Raw genomic sequence first — 12228 nt, forward strand, 5'->3', positions numbered from 1 at the left:
GCCTTTGTTTGTGCCTCCTTGAGGAGGTGGTTTTATGATTTGAGGGCAGCTGGGAGCCATGATACAGTGTGAAAGAGCGTTTTAAAAGGTGGCCAAGAAAAGCAAACAAGAGATTCTGATTCTGTAAAGAGATGCCATCCTCTAGTATGCAGATACCTTTTTTGCGGGGAGGGGGGTACCAAGGATTGAACTCAGGGGCACTCAACCACTGAGCCACATCCCCAGCCCTATTTTGTATTTTATTTAGAGACAAGGTCTCAGTGAGTTGCTTCTCGCCATTGCTGAGGCTGTCGTTGAACTTGCAGTCCTCTTGTCTCAAAACTGCCTGAGCTGCTGGGATTACAGGCATGTGTCACTGCGCCTGGCTTGGGGCAGAGCGTTTCTTATCATCTTCATATTTATTTTCCTAGGTCTCAGCTGTTAGGTGGAGAAGCCAAAGGCAGAGCCAAAAAGCACAAACTCCTGTTCCTCCTGCCCCAACTCTTCACTACTACTTTCATTATCCATGATGGCTGGATTCTCTCTGATGGGTGCTTTAAATATTTGACAGTGCAGGGGCTGGGATTATGGCTCAGTGGTAGAGCACTCGCCTAGCATGTCCGGGACCTGGGTTCGATCCTCAGCACCACATAAAAATAAAGGCATTGTGTTGTGTCCATCTACACCTAAAAAATAAATAAATAAATATTTGACAGTATAAATAGAAGACAAATACATCATACAGCATAATTCTAAATCTTGCAAGATTTCATGAAGTCAGTGAGAGTGATGTTAGAGAATCATGTGCAAAGTTGCTGGCCAGTGAGACAATGGCAAAATGAGACCAGATGACATTTGTGGAGAATCTTCATGTAAATAACATGATAAATGTCCCCCTAAAAAATGATTTGATTCTTGGGATTAGGAGAAGTCCTGGGAAAATGTTTCTAAGCTTACCTCCTTCATGATCCTCCATTAGAAGACAAAGTGAAGGATGACACAGAGTATTCTTGGATAGTTTTGTCAGAAAAATTATATCTGCCCTCCACCCCCCCCCCCAAAAAAAAAATCAATACAGGAAAGGCCTATTAGGGCCCTTTGTTTTATATATGGAAACTGGACCCCAGCCAGAGAGGAAAATGGTACCTTAAGTAGCCACCAAATGACCACCACTACCTGAGCCTCTCCTTCACCTTGGCCTTAATAATTCCTTTGAGTGCCCAACACAGACAGGTGCTTTCCTGCCCAAAGGCCCTCAAACTGCACCTGCATCACCTATCCTGGGAACTGAACTGAAATGCACATTCCAAGCTCCACTCCCACTATTCTGACTCAGTTGACCTGAGATGGGCCAAGGAAGTATATTTTTAACAAGCTCCCCAGGTGCAGTGTGCCCTAGTCTTTTTTTGGAAGGTGCTGTACTTTCCTCCCTTATTTTTCCCTTATTCAATTCTCTGAGCAGCTCCCCTCTTCTGTCTTTTGCACCTAGTCTCTTGTCTTAGGAGCTCAGTGATAGGCCTCTCCTTCAGAAAAATCTTAATCCTGGGATGCTCAGTGATCAGCTGAGCAGGCAGGAGAAACAGTCAATAAACCCACTTTTACCAAATGTGCTTATAATGGAGACCAAAGTTTGTTTGTTGTTGTAAAAGGAACAAATTTTTTTAATGTTTTAGTTGTAGATGGACACAATACCTTTATTTTTATGTGGTGCTGAGGATCAAATCCAGTGTCCCACACGTGTGAGGCGAGCATCCTATCACTGAGCTACAGCCCCAGCCCCGAAAGGAGAAAGTTTTACTGGGAATATCCCAAAAAATAAAATTTTGTCTCGAGCCTCTAGGCACTTCTTTCCTTCCCCATAGCAAAATCTTGTCTTTTTTCCTGACCTACTTACCTGGGACTTTGTCCCTGCAGGCATCCTCTTGGTTTGGCCACCTTCAGTCCTTGTATCTCACTGCCTGTGCTGAATACGATTAAAATGGAACCTAAAAATAGTTTCTTTACTGGCTCCTGCATTGCAGCTTCCACTTCTGTTCTTGGCTGGAAGACGGCCAGTCTGACTCAGCACAAAAGCTCTCCTCCAAAGGAAATAGGGACTTGTGAGGACTAGGAGGAGGCTCTTTTTCCTAGGCAGGGCTCATTGCAGCCTGTCACCCTCCCAAGGAGATTTTTCTCTTTTAAAAGGAGCAGGCTGAACAAAAGAATCCCTTGGCTTTAAGAAGTGGTTCTTTTGTGTGTGTGTGTATCCTGGGCACTCGACCTCTGAGCCACATCCCCAGCCCTACACTATATTTTTTTAGAGACAGGGTCTCACTTGAGTTATTTAGCACCTCACTTTTGCTAGGTTGGCTTTGAACTCAAGATCCTCCTGCCTTAGCCTCCTGAGTGGCTGGGATTACAAGTGTAAGCCATTGTGCCCTGCTAAGAAGGGTCTTAAAGCAAATGAGAAATCCAGGACAAAGACCCCTTTGAACTACTCAATTGAGCCATTCATGACAAGGGTGGGCAGATTGAGGAAAGGGGCCTAAAGGGAAGGGAGCACCTAGAATCTACTCAGCTGAAATTGTCCATGACATTTCCATAGTTCCCCTGCTGGGGCACATTCCAAACTGCAGCCCCTCTTTACTTCAGGCTCAGTGTTCATCCAGGCTGGCACACTTGCTGGGCCATATATTCATTTCAGCAACAGAAGTTGTACGTTTCAATACACCCAGAGTAACACAGTCATCAGGAGCTAACAGCTTGGTGTCCAACTGACTCATCTAGGTCCTCATTCCAACCTGAGCAGCTGCATAACCCTGGTTATTTGACTCACTTTAAGCCTTGGGGGTCCTCCCCTGCTACTGGGAGTAGCCACAAAACCTTTCTCACAGGTAGGTAGTATCAACTCTTGGTACCATAACCAGTATTTAGGATTGCTCAGCAGACAGGAGACTCATCCCTGCCCTCCAGGTTTCAACCTAGAGAAGGGGCCTCTTGGATGAGGAAGGCCTTTTGCACTGGATACTTCCTTCCTCTGCCAAGGGATTCCAACTCTGGAAGCTTTGGTCCCTCCTTGCCAGCACATGGCCTATATTAGGGTCATATGGATGCTGTAACAAAACACCTCAAACTTGATGAGATAACACATTTATTCTCTTCAAATTCTGGAACACATATATGTCCAAAATTAGATTCATTGGACTACAGTAAAAATCTGGTTCCTTCTGTAGGCTCTAGGGATGAATCTGTTTTCTGCTTTTCCAGCTTTTATAGGCCTTCTTGGCTTGTAGCTTTTTGCTTCATCTGTGAAGTCACTCCAATCTGGGCATCCATTAGCATATCACCTCCTTTGGCTGATCCTCCAGTCCTTCTCTTACAAAGACCCTTTGGTTGGTACTGGGTCTCCCCAGGTAATCCAGGACTATCTCCACATCTTGAGATCCTTAACCTAATCATTTCTGCAAAGTCCCATATACCTTATGTGATAACATGCACATAGGTTTTGGAAATTACAACCTGGATATCTTTAGGGGACCATTATTTAGTCTACTATATGGCCTGAGAGTGAGGAGGTATGGTTTCCCAAATAGAAAAAAGGATTGTTAGAAAAAAGGAGACAGAGGCTAGGAGCAAAAACCCACAGAGGTCCTAGAATAAAACATAACACATTTAATTACATAATAATTTGTGTGCTCTTTTTTTTTTTTTTCTTTTTGGTACCAGGGATTGAACTCAGGGGTACTCAACCACTGAGCCACATCCCCAGCCCTGTGTTGTATTTTTTTGAGAGACAGGGTCTCTCTGAGTTGCCTAGCACCTCACCATTGCTGAGGCTGGCTTCGAACTCTCAATCCTTCTGCCTCAGGGATTACAGGCATGTGCCACCTCACCCAGCTGTACTACTATTTGTTATTTGTTTTCCCATTAAATTGTAGGCTTCAGAATGGGCAGAAAACCCACTTGTGTTTTGTTTACCTCTAGAGCTCTCAGACCTTACACAGATTGGTGCACAAAGAAATCAATAAGTATTTCTTTTTTTTTTTTTTCTTTGTGTTTTTTATTACTGGGGATAGAAACCAAGGGTGCTTTACTACTAAACCACATCCTCCAGACCTTTTTATTATTTTTTTTATAATCATTCATGTACTACATAAAGCTGACATTTATATTTGACTATTGTTTTGCAAAAGTCATATCAACAACAGAAATACCTCCCTCCTCCCATATTTTCTTGGTAGAAGAAGGAAATAGACAAAATAAGCAGACAAACAAAAAGGATCACATATTTTATGATGATCTCATTTCTCTGAAATGTCTAGAATAGGCAAAGGCATAGAGACAGAAAGTGGACTGATTAGAGACTGCAAGGGACCGGAGGAGAGGAAAACGGAATGACTGAGTGCTAATGGGTACTGGGTTTTCTTTTTGAGAAAATGATAAAAATATTTTGGAACAAAAAGTGGTGGTCGCACAACATGGTATATGTACTAAATGTTGTCACTTGTAAATTTTGTTATGTGTATTTTGCCACAATAAAAAAGTTTCAGGGGCTGGGATTGAGGCTCAGTGGTAGACCACTCGGGTAGTGCACGTGAGTCGCTGTGTTTGAGCCTCAGCACCACACAAAATGAAAGATATTGTGTCCACCTACAACTAAAGAGAAAATTTTTTAAAAAATGTTTCAAAATAACTTATTGAGGTGAAATTCACATAACATAAAATTAATCATTCTGAAGTGAACAACTCAGTGACAATTTAGTCTGTTAGGAGATTAAGATAAAATGGCTATCATAAATCCTTTGCCTGTTTTTGGATTAAACTCTTTAAATATTCTAGATACTAGGCCTTTATCAGGTATATGACTTTTGAATGTTTTCTTCTATTTTGTAGGTCTTCATTTTTATTTTTTAAATGTTTTGCAGAGGTGGGGATCAAAGTGGGCCTCCAGCATGCTAGCCAAGCTCTCTAACATTGAGTTATGCTCTCATTCTCCTTTTCACTCTCTTAACAAAGTCTTTTGGTACACAAAATCTAAAACTTTTCATGAAGCTCAGTGTATCAATTTTCTAATCTGTTGCTCATGCTTTTGGTGCCATATCCAGGCTAGTTTCAAATTTATGATCATCCTGCCTTAGCCTCCTGATTTGTTGAGATTACAGGTATGTGCCACCATGCCCAGCTATAGTTGTAATTCTTATACTTAGATCATTGATCCATCAAGAGTTAACTTTTTTATTGCTGAGTAATATACCATTGTGTAAAGGGATGGAGTTAGAGAAGATAATGCTAAGTGAAGTTAGCCAATCCCAAAAAACCAAATGCTGAATGTTTTCTCAGATGTGAGGATGCTGACTCATGTGGGGTAGGGAGGGGGAGCATGGGAGGAATAGACAAAATCTAGATAGGGCAGAGGGGTGGGAGGAAAGGGAGGGGGCATGGGGTTAGAAATGATGGAATGTGGTGGACATTATTATCCAAAGTACATGTATGAAGACACGAATTCTTTTTTTTTTGAGAATTTTTTAATATTTATTTTTTAGTTTTCGGCAGACACAACATCTTTGTTTGTATGTGGTGCTGAGGATCGAACCTGGGCCGCACGCATGCCAGGCGAGCGCGCTACCACTTGAGCCACATTCCCAGCCCCTGAAGACACGAATTCTTGTGAATATACTTTGTATACATCCAGAGATATGAAAATTGTGCTCTATATGTGTGATAAGAATTGTAATGCATTCCACTGTCACATATAAATAAAAGAAATTAATTAAAAGTAAACTTTTTATATGGTGTGAGGTAGGGGGCCAACTTCATTTTATGTATATGAATATCCAGTTGTCTCAGCATCATCTGATGAAGTGAGACTATCTTTCCCCCATCAAATTGTCTAGGCACCCTTGTCAGAAATTAATTGCACATGTCTATGATCCCAGCAGTTTGTGAGGCTGAGACAGGAGGATCACAAGTTTAAGGCCAGCCTCAGCAACTTTGTGAGGCCCTAAGAAATTTAATGAGACCCTGTCTCAAAATTAAAAAAAAAAAAAAAAAAGATGCCAGGAATGTAGGTCAGTTGTAAAGTACTCCTAGGTTCAATTGACTACAGATGAATAGGTTTAGCTCTGGACTCCCAGTTCTATTCCCTTGGTCTATATGTCTATCCTTATGTCAGTACCACAATGTTGTGATTACTGTGGATTTGTAGTATGTTTTCAGAAAGTAAAATTAGTAAGTATGGTTGTTCCAATTGTGTTATTCTTTTTCACTTTGTTTTGGTAATTTGGGGTAACTGGTAAGTTTGGTAATTTCCATATAAATTTGAAAATGAGCTTTTCCATTATTGGAGGAAAAAAGCCATGGGAATTTTGTTAGGGGTTGCAGTAAATATGCAAATCACCTTCAGCAGTATTGCCATCTAAACACTATGAAGTCTTCCAACCCATAAATACGGATGTCTTTTTATTTACTTTATCTGTCTATCTATCTATTTTCCTTTTTTGTACTGGGAATTGAACCTAGGGGCCTTTACCACTGAACTTCATCCCCAGTCCTTTTTATCATGCCTCAGTCTCCTGAGTCACTGGGATTACAGGTATGCAATCACTGCACCCTAAAATTTTTTTAATTCTTTAATGTCTCTGAATAAAACTGAAAACAAGGAGTCTTTTGCCTCCTTTGTTAAATTTATTCCTAGTTTTGGGGCTGGGGTTGTGGCTCAGTGGTAGAGCACTTGCCTTCCATGTGTGAGGCACTGGGTCAATTCTCAGCACTGTGTATAAATAAATGAATAAAATAAAGGTCCATTAACAACTAAAAAACAAATACTTTAAAAAATTTTATTCCTAGTTTGGTTGTTTTTTTTTCCCCCAGTTCTGGGGATTGAACCCAGGGCATTGCACAAGTAAAGGCAAATCCTTTACCATTGGGCTCTATCCTCAGACCTTTTTTATTTTGAGACAGGGTTTTGCAAAGTTGCCCAGGCTGACCTTACACTTAGGATCTTCTTGTCTCAGCCTCCCTAGTAGCTGGGATTACAGGCAGCACCATTGTGCCTGGTTCTACATCTTTTCTTTGATTTATTAATTTGAGCTTTTCCCCTAAACTTTCTATTAGGAGAGATGAGTGATTTGTTGTTGTCATGGTGGTGGTGTTGGGGGATTAAACTCAGGGACTCACACAGAAATATTTTTGATCAATCACTTACACCCCTTCTCCTTTACTCATACTTCTTATATATTTATCGTACTTTTTTGTTTAATCCAAATTAATTGCTTTCATGATGTATTATGTAAATGTTGTGATCTTTAAATTGGCTAGTGTATCATAATTATACTTCCTTTTATACATGGTTTTTTGATTGTCCTGAAGTTGATAATTGCCTTGCTTTTATTGTCTGTTTTGTTTTTGAACTTGACTAAATCTTCCTAAAATCTCCAAAAGCTTCAGTGAAAGGCTTTCAATTCAATTTTGCACCTAGTCAATCAAGTCAAATAATTTATCAGTTCAATTTTTTTCCCCTTGGAACTCTCCTTCTTCCTATACACCCCACCCTAGTCTGGATAAATAGGAACTGCACAGCTCTTGTCCTTCAACACTTCTTTGTTATTATTCCAGAGAGTCAGAGAGTCCCTACCTCTCTCTTCTTGGTTGTAGTCTGTGTATGTGTATAGCCGTGGATCAAGCCCAGGGCCTCATGCATGCTAAGCAAGCACTTTACTACTGAGCTACATTCCCAGACTACTGTCCTTGTTTTCTGTATTGCTAGAGATTCTGTTTCTTGGTATGTGGGTTTTTGTTTTTTTTGTTGTTGTTTTTGTTTTTTTTCATAGTTCTGGATATTGAATGCAGGGCATCACACCTGCTGGGGAAGCACTCTACTACTACAAAGCTACATTCCCAGCCTATGATTTATGTTCTTTTGTTGGAGCACGTCCCCAAGTAATTTATAGGAAGTAAATTTTTGAGACTTTGTATGCCTGAAATTATCCTTTTTCTACTCTTACACTTTGTTTATCAGTATAGACTACTACTTATTTTGGGGGGTGGGTATTGGGGATTGAACTTAGGGGCATTTTACCACTGAGCCACATCCCCTGCCCTACTCTATATTTTATTTAGAGACAGGGTCTCACTGAGTTGCTCAGCACACCTCACTAAGTTGCTGACACTGACTTTGAATTTTCCATTCTCCTGTCTCAGCCTCCTGGGCTGCTGGAATTACAGGCATGTACCACAGTAGCTTATTAGTACAGATTTCTAAATGGTCCACCCTAACAACCCACTCTGTCTCTCTGGAAGCTTTTAGGATCCTCTCTTACCCTAGGTTTTGAAATATCAGGTCCTGTTTATGTGATTTAGATGGGCTGACTCCATCCTTGGGTCTACAGCTTGGCATGTGACCTATGAAGTTCAATCAGTGTGTTCCATCCTCCCTGGCCACAGTGATTAATTTCAGTTTGGGCATATGACCCAGTCATACAATCAGATCACTTCTCAGATTATGGTTTCTTTTTTCTTTTTTATTATTTAGTTGTAGTTGAACATAATACCTTTATTTATTTATTTTTATGTGGGGCTGAGGATTGAACCCAAGGCCTTGCACGTGAGGTGAGCGCTCTACCGCTGAGCCACAACGGCAGCCCCAGACTATGGTTTCAACTGGTGGGTGCAGAATCTCTCTCCTCTGATTTGTACCTAGAATGGTGCAAGCCCCTAGGTACTGAGAATCTTCATGTAGAGAAGGCCTCCCTGAGAGAGAAGCTATATTACCTATTTTTGTGTAACAAATTATCCCAAGGCTTGGTGACTTCAAAATAATAAACATTTATTTACTCAAATGCAGCTTAGCTGGGTGGCTCATCCTTAATGTCTCACATGGCTGCAATCAGGGTGGTTTCTAGGGCTGCAGTCTCCTGAGTCAATTGGGGAGGATCTGCTTCTACACTTACATTTTCTTTTTTTTTCTTTTCCTTTTTTTGGGGGTGGGGTACCAGGGATTGAACCCAGAGGCACTTAACCACTGAGTCACATCCCCAGCCCATATATATATATATACACACACATATATATGTGTATATATATGTATATATGTATATGTATATGAATATATATTTTTAAACTTTATTTATTTATTTATTTTTACATAGTGCTGAACACAGTGCCTCACACATGCTAGGCAAGCCTCTACTACTGAGCTATAATCCCAGCCCCCTTTTTCTGTATTTAGAGACAGGTTCTCACTAAGTTACTTAGGTCCTTGCTAAATTACTGAAGCTGGCTTTGAACTCACAATCCTCCTGCCTGAGCCTCCCAAGCCACTAGAATTACAGGTATGCACCACTGTACCTGGCTTCACATGGTTTCTAGTAGAATTTAGTTCCTTGTTGACAGAGACCTTCAGGTCCTCACTGACTTTTGGCCAAGACTTCTTTCAATTCCTTGCCATGTGGGCCTCTCCTTGGAGCAGCTCACAACAAGGAAGTTGATTTCCATCAGAAGGATCAAATGAAAAAGCCTTCAAAATAAGCCAGAGATCTGGGATGTAGTTCAGTGGCAAAGCGTCTGCCTTGCATTCACAAAGCCCTGGGTTCGACCCCCAGTTCCAAAAAAAGACAAAAACAAGCCAGAATGCGGGCTGGGGTTGTGGCTCAGTGGTAGTGTGCTCACCTAGCATGCATGAGGCACTGGGTTCGATCCTCAGCAACACATAAAAATAAAGACAATAAAGTCCATCAACAACTAAAAATATTTTTTAAAAATTCTATTAAAAAAAAAAAAGCCAGAATGCTTTTGTAACCTACTCTCAGAAATGACATCCCATCCTTTGATACTGTCTCACCATTAGAGGCAAGTCACAAAGTCAGGCTCACATTCGAGGGGAGAGGATGACAAGAGCATGAATACCATGAGATGGGGATCACTGGAGCTATTTTAGAAGATGCCTATCACAGAAGCCAACATTGAGATAAACAGAGCCAAGAACCAAGATGGTGACCCACTGACTTCCCTGCAGCTCTTGAATCCAGATGTCAGGTTTTGTCACTGGCAATATTTTGAAATGTGCTGAAGTGGTTGCCCAAACATTGGGGTGGGAAGACTCATCCCCGTTTGTCTAAGACATTCCTGGATTTAACATTAAAAATTGTATGTCCTAGGAAACTGCTCTATCCCAGGCAAACTGGGAGAGTTTGGGTTCAAATCCTGGCTCCACTTACAAGCTTTGGGCAAACCACCTCACCTGTTTTCTTACTTTTATAATAGGCATCAAAATATCTACCTTGGAGGGGCTGAGGTTGTGGCTCAGTAGCAGAGTGCTTGCTTAGCATGTGTGAGACACTGGGTTTGATTCTCAGAGTCACATATAAATAAACAAAATAAAAGCCCACTGACAACTAAAAAAATTAAAGAAAATCTATCTTGGAAACTGCCCATGTGGATTAGAGAGAATTTATGTAAAAACATGGTTATCTCAAAAAATGATAACTTGTTATTATAAGCAATTGGGGGTACTCAGACAACTGTAACATTTTTCAGATAAGACACGTGAAGATATTTCCTGGGTTCCAGGATACCAGCTTGATATTCAGATGCTATAGCTGTGTGCTAGGACCTAAGGAGGTCTGTTTGATTTCTCTAGGACAGAGCTGCTCAAAAAATTAATGCTTAGGGGCTGGGGCTGTAGCTCAGTGGCAGAGCACTGGCCTAGCACATGTGAACCACTGGGTTTGATCATTAGCACCACATAAAGATAAGTAAAATTAAGGCATTCTGTCCATCTACAACTACAAAAAAAAATTTTTTTAAAATTAATGCTTAGGGTTTTGTGGAGTGCTTGGGCATGTTTGGTAACTTGGAGCAAAAGCAAATCAAAACCACTTCTAAAGTGGCATTTAAACATTTAAGCACCCCTTTGTTTAAATGTGACCACCCTAAACTGTCTAAAGTGCACTTCAGACCTTTTCACAGATGGAAAATGGGTACCAAAGGTGACATGTGGACCCTGATACAAAGAGTTGACCATGGATAGTATTTTAAAGAGGTTATTTGCTTGTTCCCTGAGAGATCACCCCTGGTTTCTAGCGTACCAACAACCATTCCTTTTAGTCACTATCCTATTCAGAACTCTTATGGTTGCAAATGACAGAGCTATAACTCAAATAATTTGGCAGAGGGAGATTTCTTGGCACAAGTAATGGCCAACAATCTATGGAAAGGTCATGAAACCTACTATGGCTTTCTAGGAACCTTGTCTCTAACTTGCTTTGACTAGCTTTACCACAAGGCTAGAAACATGGCTACTCACAGCTCCTGATTCCCAATTGACTGCCTTCCACAACCAGACGACTCCCAGCTACTCTGATCCCAAGTTCAAAACCCCAAGAAAGAGCTCTCATTGGCTCAGGTGGCCATCCTTGGATCAATCATCAGTGACCAGTGATACAGAGAAATTTGAAATATAGAGGCTCCCTAAAAACCAACTGGCTGAGGAAGGGGCAGAAGCAATTCCTGGAAAGGTGTCTAGTAAAAAGGCCTGAAATTAAAAACTGCACAATGATTTAACAGTAAAAAGACACCTGTGAATCTAGAAGAGGACCACAAATTCATGTCCAGAGAAGCACATTGGAGGTCAATTAGATGACTATTGATAAATTATTCCTAAAGAAGTGGTCACTGTAGTTTGCACTACATACCTACATATAGCCCCGCATGGTAAGGTTCCTCCCACCTAGTATGCAGAGCCTATAAACAGTCCAGTCTTCCTAGACCCACATTGGTATGTACTGGAATCAACTGGGAGTTGGTAAATAGGCACTTTCCCAGGCTTTCCTCTCAAATTGTGATTCAACAGCCTAGGATGGAGTCAAAGCATCTCCAAGTTTACAGAGTTCCCAGGTGATGCTGCTAAAGATGGTCTATGGACTATGCTCAGAAACCATGTCCCAGGCCAGGTGTAGTGGCGCACACCTATAATCCCAGCGGCTCAGGAGGCTGAGGCAGGAGGATTGCGAATTCAAAGCCATCCTCAGCAAAAGCAAGGCACTAAGCAACTCAGTGAGACCCTGTCTCTAAATAAATACAAAATAGGGCTGAGGCTGTCGCTCAGTGGTAGAGTGCCCCTGAATTCAATCCCCAGTACCCACCCCCCACACACACAAAAAACATTCCCCAGGCTAGTCCACAAATCATAAAAATAAAGCACCCAGCATATATATGTGGTATGTGGTTTGTGCCTAGGAAATAGCCCCAGAGAGGGCAGTGCAAATCACCCCA

This window comes from Marmota monax, unplaced genomic scaffold (genome assembly GCF_021218885.2).
Source record: "Marmota monax isolate L192 unplaced genomic scaffold, Marmota_monax_Labrador192_F-V1.1 WCK01_AAM20220418_F8-fsc00177, whole genome shotgun sequence".
In the NCBI taxonomy this organism is placed as follows: domain Eukaryota; kingdom Metazoa; phylum Chordata; class Mammalia; order Rodentia; family Sciuridae; genus Marmota; species Marmota monax.